Raw genomic sequence first — 14,747 nt, 5'->3', positions numbered from 1 at the left:
TTTAAAGGAATAGAGAGCCTAGTTTTTCTCCCACAGAGTGGCTGGCATTTTCTAATTGTTGACCTTGCACTTAGCAGGCTAATGTGTTACCACTACCCCACCAGGGCTTCTGAACAAATAGTAGAATGTTAAATTTTAAGCTAATCATATCTGCAGTAATTGATTTTTCACTACTCTTGGGGGGGGGGATTTGATACAAGGGAATCCAATAAAGATTTAATCCACATGAGGTCTCTACAATTGGATTGTGGGCTTTCACTGCCATCCATAGCTTTCTGCAAACTGGGTGCTCAGAAGTTGAGCTCTAGTACAATTCCTTCCTCTGGTCTTGAATTTTATTATTTACAATCCTGTGTCATGTAAGTTGTCATGCTTCTTCCATGTGGACTTAGCTAACACCCCACTTACGTGACTGCTTGTTTGACACAAGCCTTTAAGACCCCATCTACTTTCTTTACCACAATTTGTTAAAGCAACTATATCTTCTGTGGCCACTTCATGAGGGCAAGTATAGAGCAGGGCCAAATGATATTAATTTTTTTTCTCATTAGAGCTTACAAATAAGTGAAAACTCAGTTTATTCACATAGCTAAGGTTTATATATGTATTCCTTGTCTGTTTTAGAGGTAGCATTAAAAACGTCTTGAGAAATGATATAGGTAACATGCAAGAAATGTGGTATTTCTAATAATGGTATAATTATTCTAGCCAAAGGTATAGAATTTAAAATACTTGTGAGGAAAAGAATATAGACATGCAATGAGGGTACCCCCCCAAAATGGATTCTTTTTTCACAGCTATGATTAACTTTTTTTTTTTTTTTTTTACAAAACAACCTTATCACCTTCAAAGTACTCTGCACTTTCTGTGGAGCACTTATTTGTCTCGGGGTGTCAGTGAAACACCATCTTGAGACCGTCCAGTGGCTCCCAGGAGTCCTTGTCTGCTTGCTCTGCTTGTGAGGTTGCGGTGATGTCTGTGGTTCCACCTGTGGGTGGCGGCTCCAAGCACTCTACCCAGATCCCTTGCACTGGGCAGACTGAGCAAAGTGACTTCTAAGCACATCTTGGGGACTGCTGGTCTGGCAGATGGGACAGTCAGGTGTTACTGACCTGATAGTCGAGGTTAAGTTGGCCCCACAGAACTTTTGAGTGAGCAGGGTCAAGGAGGGTTTATAGCTAAGATGGGTGGCGATGTGGAAAGCTTTCACGACTTTACACTGTAGCCTCTGTGACAATAGGAGTTTGTTGTTTTTCTCCCACCATCCATCAAGTCAAAGGCAGAATTCCTGAGTCGTAGCTTGTTCCACTTCTTCTAGAGAGTAATGTGGAGAAGGAAACTGGTTTGGGGAAATTAGGGCATTTATGGAGGCTAGGAGGTTCGTGCTGCCTGTCTGGCTGCCCTGTCAGCTGCTCAGTTGCCCATGGCGACTTCTGAGTCAACCTTCTGGTGCCCTCGGCAGTGCACTACTGCCACTTCATCAGGTTTGGGGATAGCTCCCGTGATGGTGCAAGTGCATGATGCCAGAGGTCCAGGGAAGGAGGTAAGGACAGAATAGAAAGCACCAACGAAGAGAACATGTATTGACCCACTTCCAACATCCATTCACAACCAGGGTTCCAGACCAGGAACAGCAATCCTTTGCTGCTGGGGCCATCCGGCCGGGCTGCTTCATCAAGGTTTCAGGTGCAGACTTGCCAGCACATGGCTTTCCTCTTGAGTTTCCCCATAGGACAGAGTGCTGCCAGTGGCCAGTTTGTTCACACTGATAGCCTGACCCTCGGGGAAGTTTGTTTCTGTTAGGGCGACCTTTGCCCCATGGCACAAATGCCAACACACATATGGGACTGTATACCCAGTGCAGGGGTCTTGGAACCTGGGAGGCAGTGGACTGACATTGGTTAGCTATAGTGTTCAATACCTGCATGTCTAACATCTTTCCTTGTGTCCTCCTGAGCCTGGCTCTCTCATTCCTTGTACACATTGTAAAAGGTGGTATTAGTCCCAGTGACCATCTCTTTGAGGGTAACTTCTTCAGACTTCTGAACTACCTTCTGAATGTCTGGTGTGGCCTGTGTGAGAAATCTGTCCCTGAGTAAGACTTGCCCTTCATATGAGTCTGTATCTACAGTGGCGTGATTCCTCAGAATTTCTTTCAGCCACTCTAAGAAACTTATGGGGCTTTCATCGGCCCTTGGTTAACACCTGTCACTTTAGTATAATTGATGGCCTTTTACTGACCAGACTTTAGTCCATTTGTGATACACACCAGAAAATGTTCCAGTGCCCACCTGTCCTTGGGATCATTATAATCCCAAGTGGGGTCAGTAATAGGCACAGCTGTTTTTCCAATTGGACACTTATCATTCATCACATGTAAACCTTCTGCAAACTTCCTAGCTCCTTTCAGCACTCATTCTTTCTCAAAGTCTGTTCTAGTCTGTCACAGAATGATCATTACATGCTTCCAAGTCAAGTCATAGGCTAGGGTGAGATGCTGAAAAGTCTCTATGTACTGTTCGGGACTGTCTGAATAAAGGCCTAGGTCACTGTAATCTACTTGAGTTCAATTAGGGTGAAAGGCTTGTGAATTGCCCTGGCACCAAACTCCCCAGCTGTCTCTATTAAGGATAGAACTTTGGCAGGGCCACCTGTTTCCCCAGCTCCTACAGGTTCAGGGACTGAGGGTGGTGTGGCTGGCCTGGGGGTAGAGTAGCCTTCAGCTTCAGGGACCCTTAGGGGGTCCTTGGTACACTGGGATCGAGGTCTTTACTGCTTCTCAAGAGGAAAAAAAAATGCTTTGACATAAGGGAACTCCTCCCACTTCCCCATCTCTTTGCAGAAACATTCTAGCTGAATCAGGGTTGGAAGGGAAAGTGTGCTGTTCTTTGGCCAGGATTCCCCAGCACCTAGAATGTACTAAGGCCAGATGGTGTTGCAGAATGAGATTAACTTCTGTTGCTCCAGTGTCTTTGGGTCAAATCTATGTCAATTAGACAGGATACAATGCACTGGTGTTTCACTGGGGACAGATCCTCCAGTACCCATCTAGAAAACTCAATCATTGGAGAAGTTCAGAGTCCAATGCCTTGGGGTCATAACTGCAGTTCCAGGACTCGCCATTAGGTGCTGTGAAACTAGAGCCTTGTGCAGGTGCTCCTGTCCGAGAGGGATGGGGTGACCCAGTATTTGCTGACAAACTAGGCCCTGGCGGTTTTCTAGTCAGCAAGCAAGGGATTGGGGGGGGGGTGTCACTGAATTGGGTGACCTTACAGGACCAATGGAGAGAACTACTGGCATGAGTAATTCACCAGATCTCCGAAGGTGAGACCACTGCTTGGAGTGGCCTTCCCATAGCCTTCAAAGGCGACCACTGGCATGAGTGGCCTTTCTGCAACCTTTGAAGAGGACGAGAGACCTGTCCATTGACTTAGGGTACATTCTAGGGAAATTGAGATCCTCGGCTGGACCCAGATTGTCACAGTGGAACTATACCAGGAATGTGCATGGCCCCGAGGTAATGGTGCTGAAAAGCCTTTTATGACAGCAGGGTTAGCAGTTACTCAGTGGCCTGGCGTCCAAATGCCTTTTGCCAAGGTTTGGCAAAAGGAAATCCGGCCAGTGGGAAAACCAAAACAGAACACGAGCATAAAGCCAAAGCAAAGCACCAAAGAAGACCAAGCAGCTGGTATATAAACAAGAGTAAACAATGGGGACTTCTGTGGGAAACTCCAGGCCAATTCCGTGGGAACTGGGCGAGGCTAGGTAAGTGCCGTCCCCTCCACTGGGTGCCATCTTGCATAGGTCGGAAGACCACATGCTCAGTTGCCCGGCAACAAGATGGCAGCAGACTCTGGGTGGTGCCCTCCTGTTGAGGGTCATGTGCTCAGTTGCCCTACAATAAAACTGGCGGAGGACACTGAGCAGTGCCATCATGTTGAGGAGTGGGGAGTCACGTGTTCAGCGACCCTGCAAGAAAAATGGCAGCCGCAGTGTGCGCCCAAGTCAGCGGTCCGTGGGGAGCAATGGGACCCAGAATCCTGCAGACATCAACAGGGTTTATGGGTGTGTGCCCGCTCAGCAGTTTTGCTGGTAGGGACACGGAGCATACCACTGAAAACATAAGGGCTTTGGTGTCTGGAATTCCCTGCATCACAGGAAGCGAGGCTGGAGGAACCATGGGAGGCAAGGACTCCCCCTGAAGAGCAGAAAGCAAGTCACGCAGGCCAACATGGAAGCAGAAAACACATGGTAGGGTAGGCAGACAGACACGCAGGAGAAGGGGAAAGAGGTTCCTCCCATACGTTACACATGGCCCCAGGGTAAGCTGCTGCCACGGTGGCTCTCTGATACCAACAGTTTCAAAAGGCAGGGTTGAATTTCCCTAAATTCCGCAGAGGAGAGGTGGGGGGGGGGGGGGGGGGGAGATTCCGTTTCCCTTAAAGAGGCCTGCGTCTTCTAAACCAAGCGCCTCGCAGTTTAAGTCCAACTGAACCTCCAGCTTCTCAGTCTCTTAACTTAAGGTGTCTCTGAATCACGGTACCACATGTGAGATTTCTCGAGTGGGTAATACCTCGGTTCTTGGCTTCGGGCCAGAGAGAATTCACGGCAAGGCCTGCTTTGTAATCCAAGTGAGTTTTTAGGAAGGACGGGAGATGTTTCAGGTTTTACAATCTCAAGAGTGCAAGCTATTTCAGGGAAGTGTGCCAAGCTGTGGGGTAGCCTCATGGAAGTTCACAACTGGACAGGAGGAACCTCGTGGAATGTGGAATAGCGCACCCACAATGCATCCCTGAGGGTGGGGGGAGGGGGAGAGGGAGAAGAGAGGAGAGACTGGCCTTCCCCCCACCCAGGTATTTCAAATCTCTGGCTGGGAAGGCATGGTTGAAGGTATTGGTTGAGCTCATTGGCTGAATTAAGCTCACCTGGTTGATGTGCTGGGCCCAGGCCTAGTTTGGGCCACTCAGGTGTACTGCCTTCCTGACTTGGGGCCAGAATTGGAGCATGCCCAATTTGGGGGGGTTCTTCATAGGCATTTAATGGTCACCTGAGTCCTTCTCAGCTTCCTTTCTGGGGGCCTTTGGAGGCATGGGAGGGACAACACCCCATCCTAATCTCTGGCTACCTAACAGATCCAATGGCAGTGTAAGCATCACAGGGCTCTGGCAGCTCTCCAAGTGCCTCATCAACAGGAAAATGAAGGCAGAGAAAGAGGGGGGATATTTCCAGAACCCTCCTTATGAGAAGGTCGCACCCACAAGGAGACACTGCCAGGCTGTGACCCAATTGAAAGGCTAGACTCCACCCCTACACTTTTATATCTTCAAGCTGACAGGAAATTATGTAACTACCACAAAGACAAGACTACCAAACACACACACACACACACACACACACACACACACACACTCAAAACTGGAACTAATTGCTGCTTTCTCATTTTCATTCACCAATGCGTTCTTTATCAAGGGTCCACAGTAGGACTGATTCCCATAGTAGGACTACAATCTTGGGTGCACCAGAGTGAGAATTGATCATTTCTCTCTTACACAAAGGGTTATGGGGATTTAGGAGTGATTCCACCTCTGTTGTGTGATTTATCAAAACCACAAATGAATAGGGAAAGAAAATTTTAAACAAATAAACACCAAAATCCAAAACCTGGGACTAGCTGCTGCCTTTTCTCAAGGTCCCCTTCCTACAGTTGATCTCTGTGGTTGCCGGGGATAATTTTCTCTCCATTGGTTGTGGAGACGAGGGAATTGTGCAATGCCCTTTTTTGTCTCTTATGCTGGATATTTTCTAAACTCTATTTTACAAGAAATTAATCTTGTCGATCCTAATATTTTCATTGCCATTCACTAGATATGCATTTCTCCCATCCTTTTATTGTTAATCTATTTTAGTCTTTGTGTCTAGGTTTGTCTCTTGTAGGTAGCATAATGATGGGTTCTCTTTCCTTATCCATTCTATTATTATTTGTCTGTCTATTGAATCCATTCACATTTGGCATGATTATTACTAGGGAAAAATTAATCACTGTTGTTTTGTAATTTTTTGATGATTATGTTTCTTTATCCTACATTATTTTCTCTGCTAAATTAATTTTGTTTGGGTGTTTTCCTGTCATTTTATGACGTGCTGTTGTTTTAATACTTACTGTGGTAGTTACTTAATCTTCTGTCAACTTGCAAAGGAGTGGAGTCTAGCCTGTCAATGAGACCACACCTTGATGACTTCATTTGTAGTTGTGAAGGAGATAAATAGCTCATTGGAGGGCAGACACACTCTCTGCATCTTCCTGCTGACAAGATAGATGGAGCTGTGCTGATAGAACCAGAGCCCTGGAGCTGGAGGAGCCACGTGAAGACCCACGCAAGTGCTGAGTTCCTTCCACCACCACCACTGGATCTACAAGACTTTCCACCCATTAGCCTGTGGTGTTCCTGTATTAGGCATTATTGCATGGCAGCATGAGTCTAAAGAGGAATTTATGGACTAGTATGGGATGTAGGGGTTAATATTGGACTTATGGACTTGATCTGGACTGGGTTGGGCTAGGATGTTTCTCAATATACTATTGCTCTTTTATATAAAGGTCTTTCTTATTCACTTATGAGTGTCCATGAATTAGTTTCTCTAGTCTACCCAGACTAACACACTTACTAATTCTTTAGTAGAGGAGTCCTGATGGTGCAGTGATTATGTGTGGGCTGTAATCCACAAGGTCAGCAGTTAGAAACTATCACCACTCCTTGTGAGAAAGTTGGGTTTTTTTACTCCTATAAAGAGTGACAGCTTTGGCAGCTCACAGGGCCTATAAGGTTGCTATGAGTTGGCATTAATTCAATGGCAGTGAGTTTGTCTTTGAAGTCTTTATTATTATTTTTCCCTTTTTCATTTTGATAAGGTTTATTTTAGGTTATTCTGTGATGTATAAATTCATTCCCAAGTTTAAAACAGTCTGTTCTACCTTGAAATATACTTGTCTACCTATCCATTTGAAAATTCTGTATCTATATGTTCCCCAATATTTAGTAAGTAGTTTATAGTACATAGCAATTTATTTCATCTTCATTATGAATGGATACCTTTGGTTCCATATTTTTGGATTTATAAGCTTGTTTTACTTTAGAAATTATATGTCTGGGCTAAATTCTAGTTGGTATTGTTATGTACATTATTTTCAGAGACTTGACTATCATTGTTGATTCTATGTCCAAAGAACTCCACTAGTATTTTATTGTAAGGTTGGTTTTGTTTTTACAAAATCCTTTAATTCATGCTTATATTAATGTTTCAATTTCAGCCAATCACTTATGAAACAATTTTGCTGGGTAGGTGGTTCTTAGTTAGCATTTTTTTTTCTTTCAGAGTTTTATGTATATTATTTCATTGTCTTCTAGTCTCTGTGGTTTCTGATGAGAAGTCAGAGCTTAGTCTTATTGGCATTATGCTGAGTGAAATTAGTCAATCACAATAAGACATACATAGTATGGCATCACTGTTATAAAGAATATTATCACGAGAAAGATTTTCATAACAAAGAAAATGATCTTTGGTGGTTATGGGGATTTGGGTGCGTGGGGCTGGGGGTTCAAAGGAGGAAAGGTGAAGTAACACACTGGAATAGTAGAAAGGAGTTAACTTCTCCCAGGGGAAGAAGAGAAATCAATGGGGAGAGGGGTAAAGACTACTATTGAGGGGTTCAACAGTAACTTAAATTGTTGAATACAGAAATCTGAAATCTGAATCCTTACATAATTCATAATAAAAATATTTAAAAAGAGAGAGACAAGGAGGCAATAGTACAGAGAGAAGTCTGTGGTAGTTACATAATTTAGTGTCAATTTGAAGATTAAGAATGTAGGGGGTGAAGTCTAGTCTGTCAATCAGGATATAGCCAATGAGGCCTCTGTGTGGTCATGGTGTTCTCCCGAGGATTCTGGGAACTCCTTTTTTTTCCTCCTTGGAGGTGGGAGACACACTCTCTCTTGGCTCACTCCCTGTGAGACATCTCCATGGAGAAGACACATGGAGAGAGGCTGATGGAGCCAGAGAAGCCACATGGAGACTCCTGCCAGCTCTGAAATGCTTACAGTGCCACTGGATCAACAAGACTTCCCACCCACTGGCCTGTAATCTTCCTGCATTCGGCTTCATTGCATGTGTTTCATGAGTCTGAAGAGGACTTTATAGATTGGTATCAGACATATGGGCTAATATCGGGCTTATAGACTTGATCTGGACTGGGCTGGTATGTTTTCTCAATATTCAACTGCTCTTATATATTAAGTTCTTTCTTATACACATATGAGTGTCTATGGATTTGTTTGTCTAGCCTACCCAGATAAACATAAAGTCCAAGTTGCACTGAAGGTATTAGCAAAAATCAAGGCTCCAAAAATTGACAGAATTCCAAGTGAAAATTTCAGAAAACTGATGCAGCACTGGACGCACACACTCATCTAAGCAATTAAAATCTAAAGGACATGTTCAATGACTGGAAAACATCCATATTATGCTCATTCCAAAGAAAAGTGATCCAAGAGAACATGCAAATTACAGAACAATATCTTTAATGCTGCATGTAAGTAAAATTTTGATAAAGACAATTCAATAGCTGTTTCAGCAGTATTTCTATAGGCAGTTACTAGACATTCAGGCAGGATTCAGAAGAGGACATCGCATAAGGGATATCATTGCCGGTGTTATATGGGTCTTGGTTTAAAACAGAGGATTCCAGAACAATGTTTACCTGTGCTTTTCTGTGTGCTGATCAAATAATCATAAAATGTGGATTAAATGATGAAGAAAGTAGCATCAGAATTGGAAGAAGACCTATTTACAAACTTGTATGCAAATGCTATGACCTTGCTTGATGAAAGTGAGGACTGGGAGCTCTTGTTGATGAAGATCAAGGATTTCCGCCTTCATTATGGATTCCAACTCAATGTAAAGAAGAGTAAAACCCTCAGAACTGGACCAATAGGTAATAGCATGATAAATGGGGGGAAATAAAAGGTGTCAAGGGTTTTGCCTTGCTTCGATCTAGAATCAATGCTCATGGACGCAGCAGTCAAGAGATCAAAAGATGCATTGCTTTGAGTAAATATGCTGTACAAGACATCTTTAAAAGTTGAAAGCCCATTTGTAGACCACTGGACATCCCCTTACAGAAGGGTCTCGGGGAGGAGACGAGCCAGTTAGGGAGCGACGTAGCAATGATGAAAAATACAACTTTCCCCTAGTTCCTAAATGCTTCCTCCCCGCCCCCACTATCATGACACGAATTCTACCTTGCAAGTCTGGCTAGACAAGAGGATGTACACTGGTACAGATAGGAACTGGAAACACAGGGAATCCAGGGTGGATGATCCCTACAGGACCAATGGTGTGAGTGGTGATACTGGGAGGGTAGAGGGAGAGCGGGTTGGAAAGAGGGAACCTATTATAAGGAACTATATGTGACCCCCTCCACGGGGGAAGGATAACAGAAAAGTGGGCGAAGGGAGACATCGGACAGGGAAATATATGACAAAATGATAATTTATAAATTATCAAGGGCTCATGAGGGAGGGGGGAGTGGGAGGGAGGGGGAAAATGAGGACCTAATGCCGGGGACTTAAGTGGAGATTAAATGTTTTGAGAATGATGAGGGGGCAATGAATGCACAAATGTACTTTACACAATTGATGTATGTATGGATTATGATAACAGTTGTATGAGCCCCTAATAAAATGATTTTTTAAAAAGTTTGAAGAGCAATGGTGTCACTTTGAGTACTAAAGTTGGCCTGATCTAAGTCAGGATAATTTCAATCATGTCATAAACATATGGAAAGTTAACACTGAATGCAGAAGACCACAGAAAAATCAATGCATTTGAATTGAGGTGCTGGTGAACACAATTGAAAACCTTATAGACTGCCAAGAGAAAATCAAATCTGTCTTGGAAGAAGTACACCAAGAATGCTCCTTAGAAGCAAGAATGGTGGAACTTTGTCTCACATACCTTGGACATGTACACTGGGAGAGACCAGTGCCTCAAAAATGGCATCGTTCTTTGTTAAGCAGAAGGGCATTGATAAAAATAAGCACTCTTGATAAAATCGGTTGGTTCAATGGCTTCAACAATGAGAAATACAGGACCACTTGTGGGGATGGCACACGACCTGTGGTTTTTTCATTCTGTTGTACATAGGGTCACTATTGGTCAGAACTAACTCAATGGCACCCAACCACCACCCTTTCTTAAAAATCTGATTGTTCCTTAAGGTTACGTATCCATCTACCAATATTTCTTCCCTTTTATAATTCTTCTGAAAACCCCCACATACACCTCACATTCCTCATGTCCAAAACAGCACCAGGAGTAACTCCCAAAATCAATCCCTCTTTCTGGGATTTCTTTTTTTCCACAACAATTTTGTTGGTACATGTGTTAGTCTAGGGAAACAAGGGAAACAAATCCACAGAAACTCATATGTATAACAGAGAGATTTTTATATAAAGGGTAAATCTTCATTAAGAAAGCATCCCAATCCAGTGCTGTCCAAGCCCGTAAGTCCAACATTAGCCAACATGTCTGACACCAATCTCTAAAGTCCTCCTCAATCTCACAAAACACAAACAATGAGGAGGAAGGCCCAATCAGTGTAAGCATCTCAGCACTGGCAGGGGTCTTCATACGACTGCTCCAGCACCCAGGGCTGCATCGGGGTAGGTCCATGTGGCTTCTCCTCAGAGATGTCTTGCAGGAAGTGAGCCTTGCCAGCTAAAGCAGGGAACTGGCTAAGGCAGCTGCACCCTGGTCCACCCATCAGAAAGCAAGAGACCCGAAAACTAGAAAAATGAGGCTCACCGAGTCATTTATCTCTCTGCCTTTCAATTAATCCCACATGTGTTTATCGGCCAGGTTGGCACAATAAACCTTAACTATCTCAGCACATAATTTACATATCATACAATTGAATAGTTCAATAGTTCAATCATATCAAAGGGAGTTATACAATTACCACAACATCTATCTTAGAGCCTTCCCCCCACCCATGGTTAATCGCCTATAAAATGAGTTGTGTAATCAAGATCAGCTCTAGGGCTCCCTCCCCTCTTTCACTTTCATTATTTACTCCCCTTTCCTTCCCTATTACCCACCCCCCACCCATATGCTCCCTATAACACCTTGTATCAATTATTATCTGTATACATCTACTCCTCCTGTGCTTCACAGCTGGGAAACAAAACTAAAAACAATGAAAAACAAATTGTACTAAGGTGGTAAGGATAAAATCATATTGGTATAAAGACAAAAATACAAATAATTTATAAGAGGGAGAGGACCCCCATCAACGTACAAAAAGCCAGGGAAGAAATTTCTATCATGGAACAACTAAGAGATACTTGCACCCAGTACAAATTCAGGCCCTGTTTCTAGGGAGGTAAACTGGTCAAGTATCAAGTTCTATCCAGCGTAATCAAGATTACAAGTCTGCCTGATAGTAAGGCTGTTCAGGACTCTTGCCTGGGGCTAGAGTGGATCTGCCACTAGCTCAGTCTGACTAGATACTCTGCAGATGGGTTTTGGGCTCCCACCATCTTCCATAGCCTTCTCCAAATTGGATGTTCATAATTTTAGCTTTGAGACCATTCTCTTCACCATATTTGAATTTTGTAATTGTCATCATTGGATCACACAAGTTGGTCTGATTCTTCTGTGTGAAATTAGTTGACTCCTCACTTAGATGGCTGGTTGTTTGAATACAAGCCTTTAAAACCCAAAACTCTATTTCGGGTGATAGCCAGGCACCCTCTGGTTTCTTCACCACACTTGGCGGTAGCACCCTTATCTTTAGTGACCATTTAATGAAGGGGAGTATTGAGCAGGTTCATGATGTAAGAACTGAGTTTTCTTAAGTTGGAACAAGGATTTAGTGCAAGCCCAGAACTCATTCCTGGGTCTATGCTTTTATTTTGTTTTTAATTTGCAGTTACTTGGGAATTAATACATGTGTCATATCGTTCCATAGTTCAGTCATGTCAAATAATTGTACAATTGCTTCCATAATCCGTCTCCAAACACACTTTTCCCTCCTGGCTTTCTCGATGCCATATCCTTCTTATTTTCTGTGGACTGTCTGTCAGTAATAGCATACCAGTCATTACTCTCCTTAACAGAGATACCTAAGCATCAGCCTACATCCAATAAATTCTCAGTTAATTAATGTTTCTCTAATTTGACACATTCTATGTATTCTCAGTCTTATGTGCAGTTAAGGTGCTCAATAGATCTTACTTTTTATCTTACCTTCCTAACTAGTACCTTGCCTTCCTATTTCTGGTCATCTTCCATGTCAATGCTAATATTTCCTTTCTAAAACATAGATGTGATTATGTAGTCACTGCAGCTTAAACATTTATAACAAATGCTCCATTTCCACAGTCATGATATTCAAAGGATTTCACTATCTGATATCAGTCTCCCAATCAATCTTTACTCCACTTCTTCTTCTTCTCCCCCATTTTTGTTAGGCAGGGTTCTCTAGAAAAACAAAACCAGGACACTTTAAATTTTATAGAGATAGATATAAATATAGATATAGATGTATAGCTATGGACAGGTTTATACAATGAGAAGGAATATAACAGCTAATTAGCCCACACAGCAGTACAGAGGGATCAGTTCAACACACTTTCATGGAATAGTCAATATACTGGAAGTCCTTCAACTCACAAGGGCTGTCGGGTCCAAGATCAAGGAAGCAGATAGTGGAGTCTTTCCTCAGGAAAGGCAGTCAGAGTCTGCCTGCAGGCATCAGAGAGCAGGGTGGGTCAGCAACAGTCAGTAGCTCAGGAACATAGTGAAGCAGGCACAGATGGGACCTAGAACTCAAGCACAGTCACAGGATCCACCAGCCTCAAGCTCAAGCAATGTCCACACCATCAGCTTGGTGAAGCAGCCTCGAACTCTAACACATGACCCACAGGTAGTGTAGCACACAGACTGAGGCAGAGAACTAGCTAAAGCAGCAGCATGTGGTCTGATCACCAGGGAGCAAGAGGAAGATGGGATGCTGGCTCTCTCTATTTACTTCAGTCATCCTCCAATCAAGCTGCAACCTGATTAAACTCTGCCCACATGTTCCTATTGGCCTAGTTGGCACAATAAACCTAACTATCACAGCCCACCCCTTGCCAAATTGACACCTGTACACAATTCTTTAGCCATATATAATTTCCAGATATTAATAAAATCACACTTATACTTAACATCATACATCTATCATACATATGAATGAAAACACACTGAATCAATTTGTATCTGGTATACTGTACATGAACAAAGGAAAAATATTCAATAAGCACATATAAAGAAGAAAACTGACAATCACAAACCTTGCCTTTGCAATTGATCATGTGATCGTAACTGATAGATAAAACTACCTTCTTCCACTACTTATTCTGTATTCCCTTTGCCCTTGACCAGCACCTCAGCTGACCATAGTTCTTTGCCTGGTGGGGTGACCCAGACTTTCATTCCTGAGGGATCTGGGTCATTAGATGTCCTGTCAGGATTGGTTTGCTGTAGTTCACCATTTACTTTAATCACAGGTCATGGTAGCACTAAGAGACAGCCTATGGCATCTCCTGGATTCCAGATATATTATTCTTTACCTCCATTATATAGCACCAGTCCAATTTGTCCTTGACAATCAGGATCAATCACACCACTCAGTACAGTGACACCCTTCTTTACCTGTTGATCCAAAGGCATGAGGAGCCAAAAGTGGCCAGGGGGCATTCTCAGCTGCCAGTTCAGTGGAATCGGTGCTGTGTTTCCAGATGGGAGGATTCCTTCCTTCGGAACTAGGACCTTCGGGCCTGAAGTGCATAGGGTTGCTGGGACAGAAAGCAAAAATGCTGCAAGTGGGTCACTTGGAGTAGAAGTGAGTGATCCCACTCCAATTTCCACACCTTGGTTCCTGGACCCCTGAACCTGGCTATTGGAAACAACCATATGTTGGCAACTGGTTTATAGCATATACAGCCTCCTGGAGAGCATTGCCGTAGCCCTACAAGGTATTGCCACCCAGCTGTCACTGTAATTGTGTCTTTAGGAGGCCATACTATTGTTCTATCAAGCCAGCTGCTTCAGGATGATGAGGAACATGATAAGACCAGTGGATTCCATGGACCTGGGCCCATTGCTGCACTGCATTTTCTGTGAAGTGAGTTCCATGATTTGAAGCAATGCTATGTGGAATGCCATGCCAGTGGATAAGGCATTCTGTTAGTCCACGAATGGTAGTTTTGGCAGAAGCATTGCATGCAGAGAAAGCTAATCCATATCCAGAGTAGGTGTGTATTCCAGTAAGAATAAAATGCTACCCTCTCCATGACAGAAGTGGTCATATGTATTCAACCTGTAACCAGGCTCCTAGTTGATCGCTCCAAGGAATAGTCCCATATCTTGGACTCATTTTTGGCTTCTGCTGCTGGCAGATGGGGTACTCAGCTGTGGCAGTGGCCAAGTCAGCCTTGGTAAGTGGAAGTCCATGTTGCTGGACCCATGCACAACTTCCATCCCTATCAGCATGCCCATTGGGCAATGACAGGAGTGGCAGAGGAAATAGGAGGACTAGTCTCCATAGTGAGTGTCATCTTATCCACTTGATTTTTAAAGTCCTCCTCTTCAGAGGTGGACCTTTGGTGGGCATTCACATGAGACACGATTATCTTTATTTTCTT

Source organism: Echinops telfairi, unplaced genomic scaffold, assembly GCF_000313985.2.
Source record: "Echinops telfairi isolate 266 unplaced genomic scaffold, ASM31398v2 ScPeMD7_70;HRSCAF=299, whole genome shotgun sequence".
Lineage (NCBI taxonomy): Eukaryota > Metazoa > Chordata > Mammalia > Afrosoricida > Tenrecidae > Echinops > Echinops telfairi.
This window is presented reverse-complemented; position numbering follows the sequence as displayed.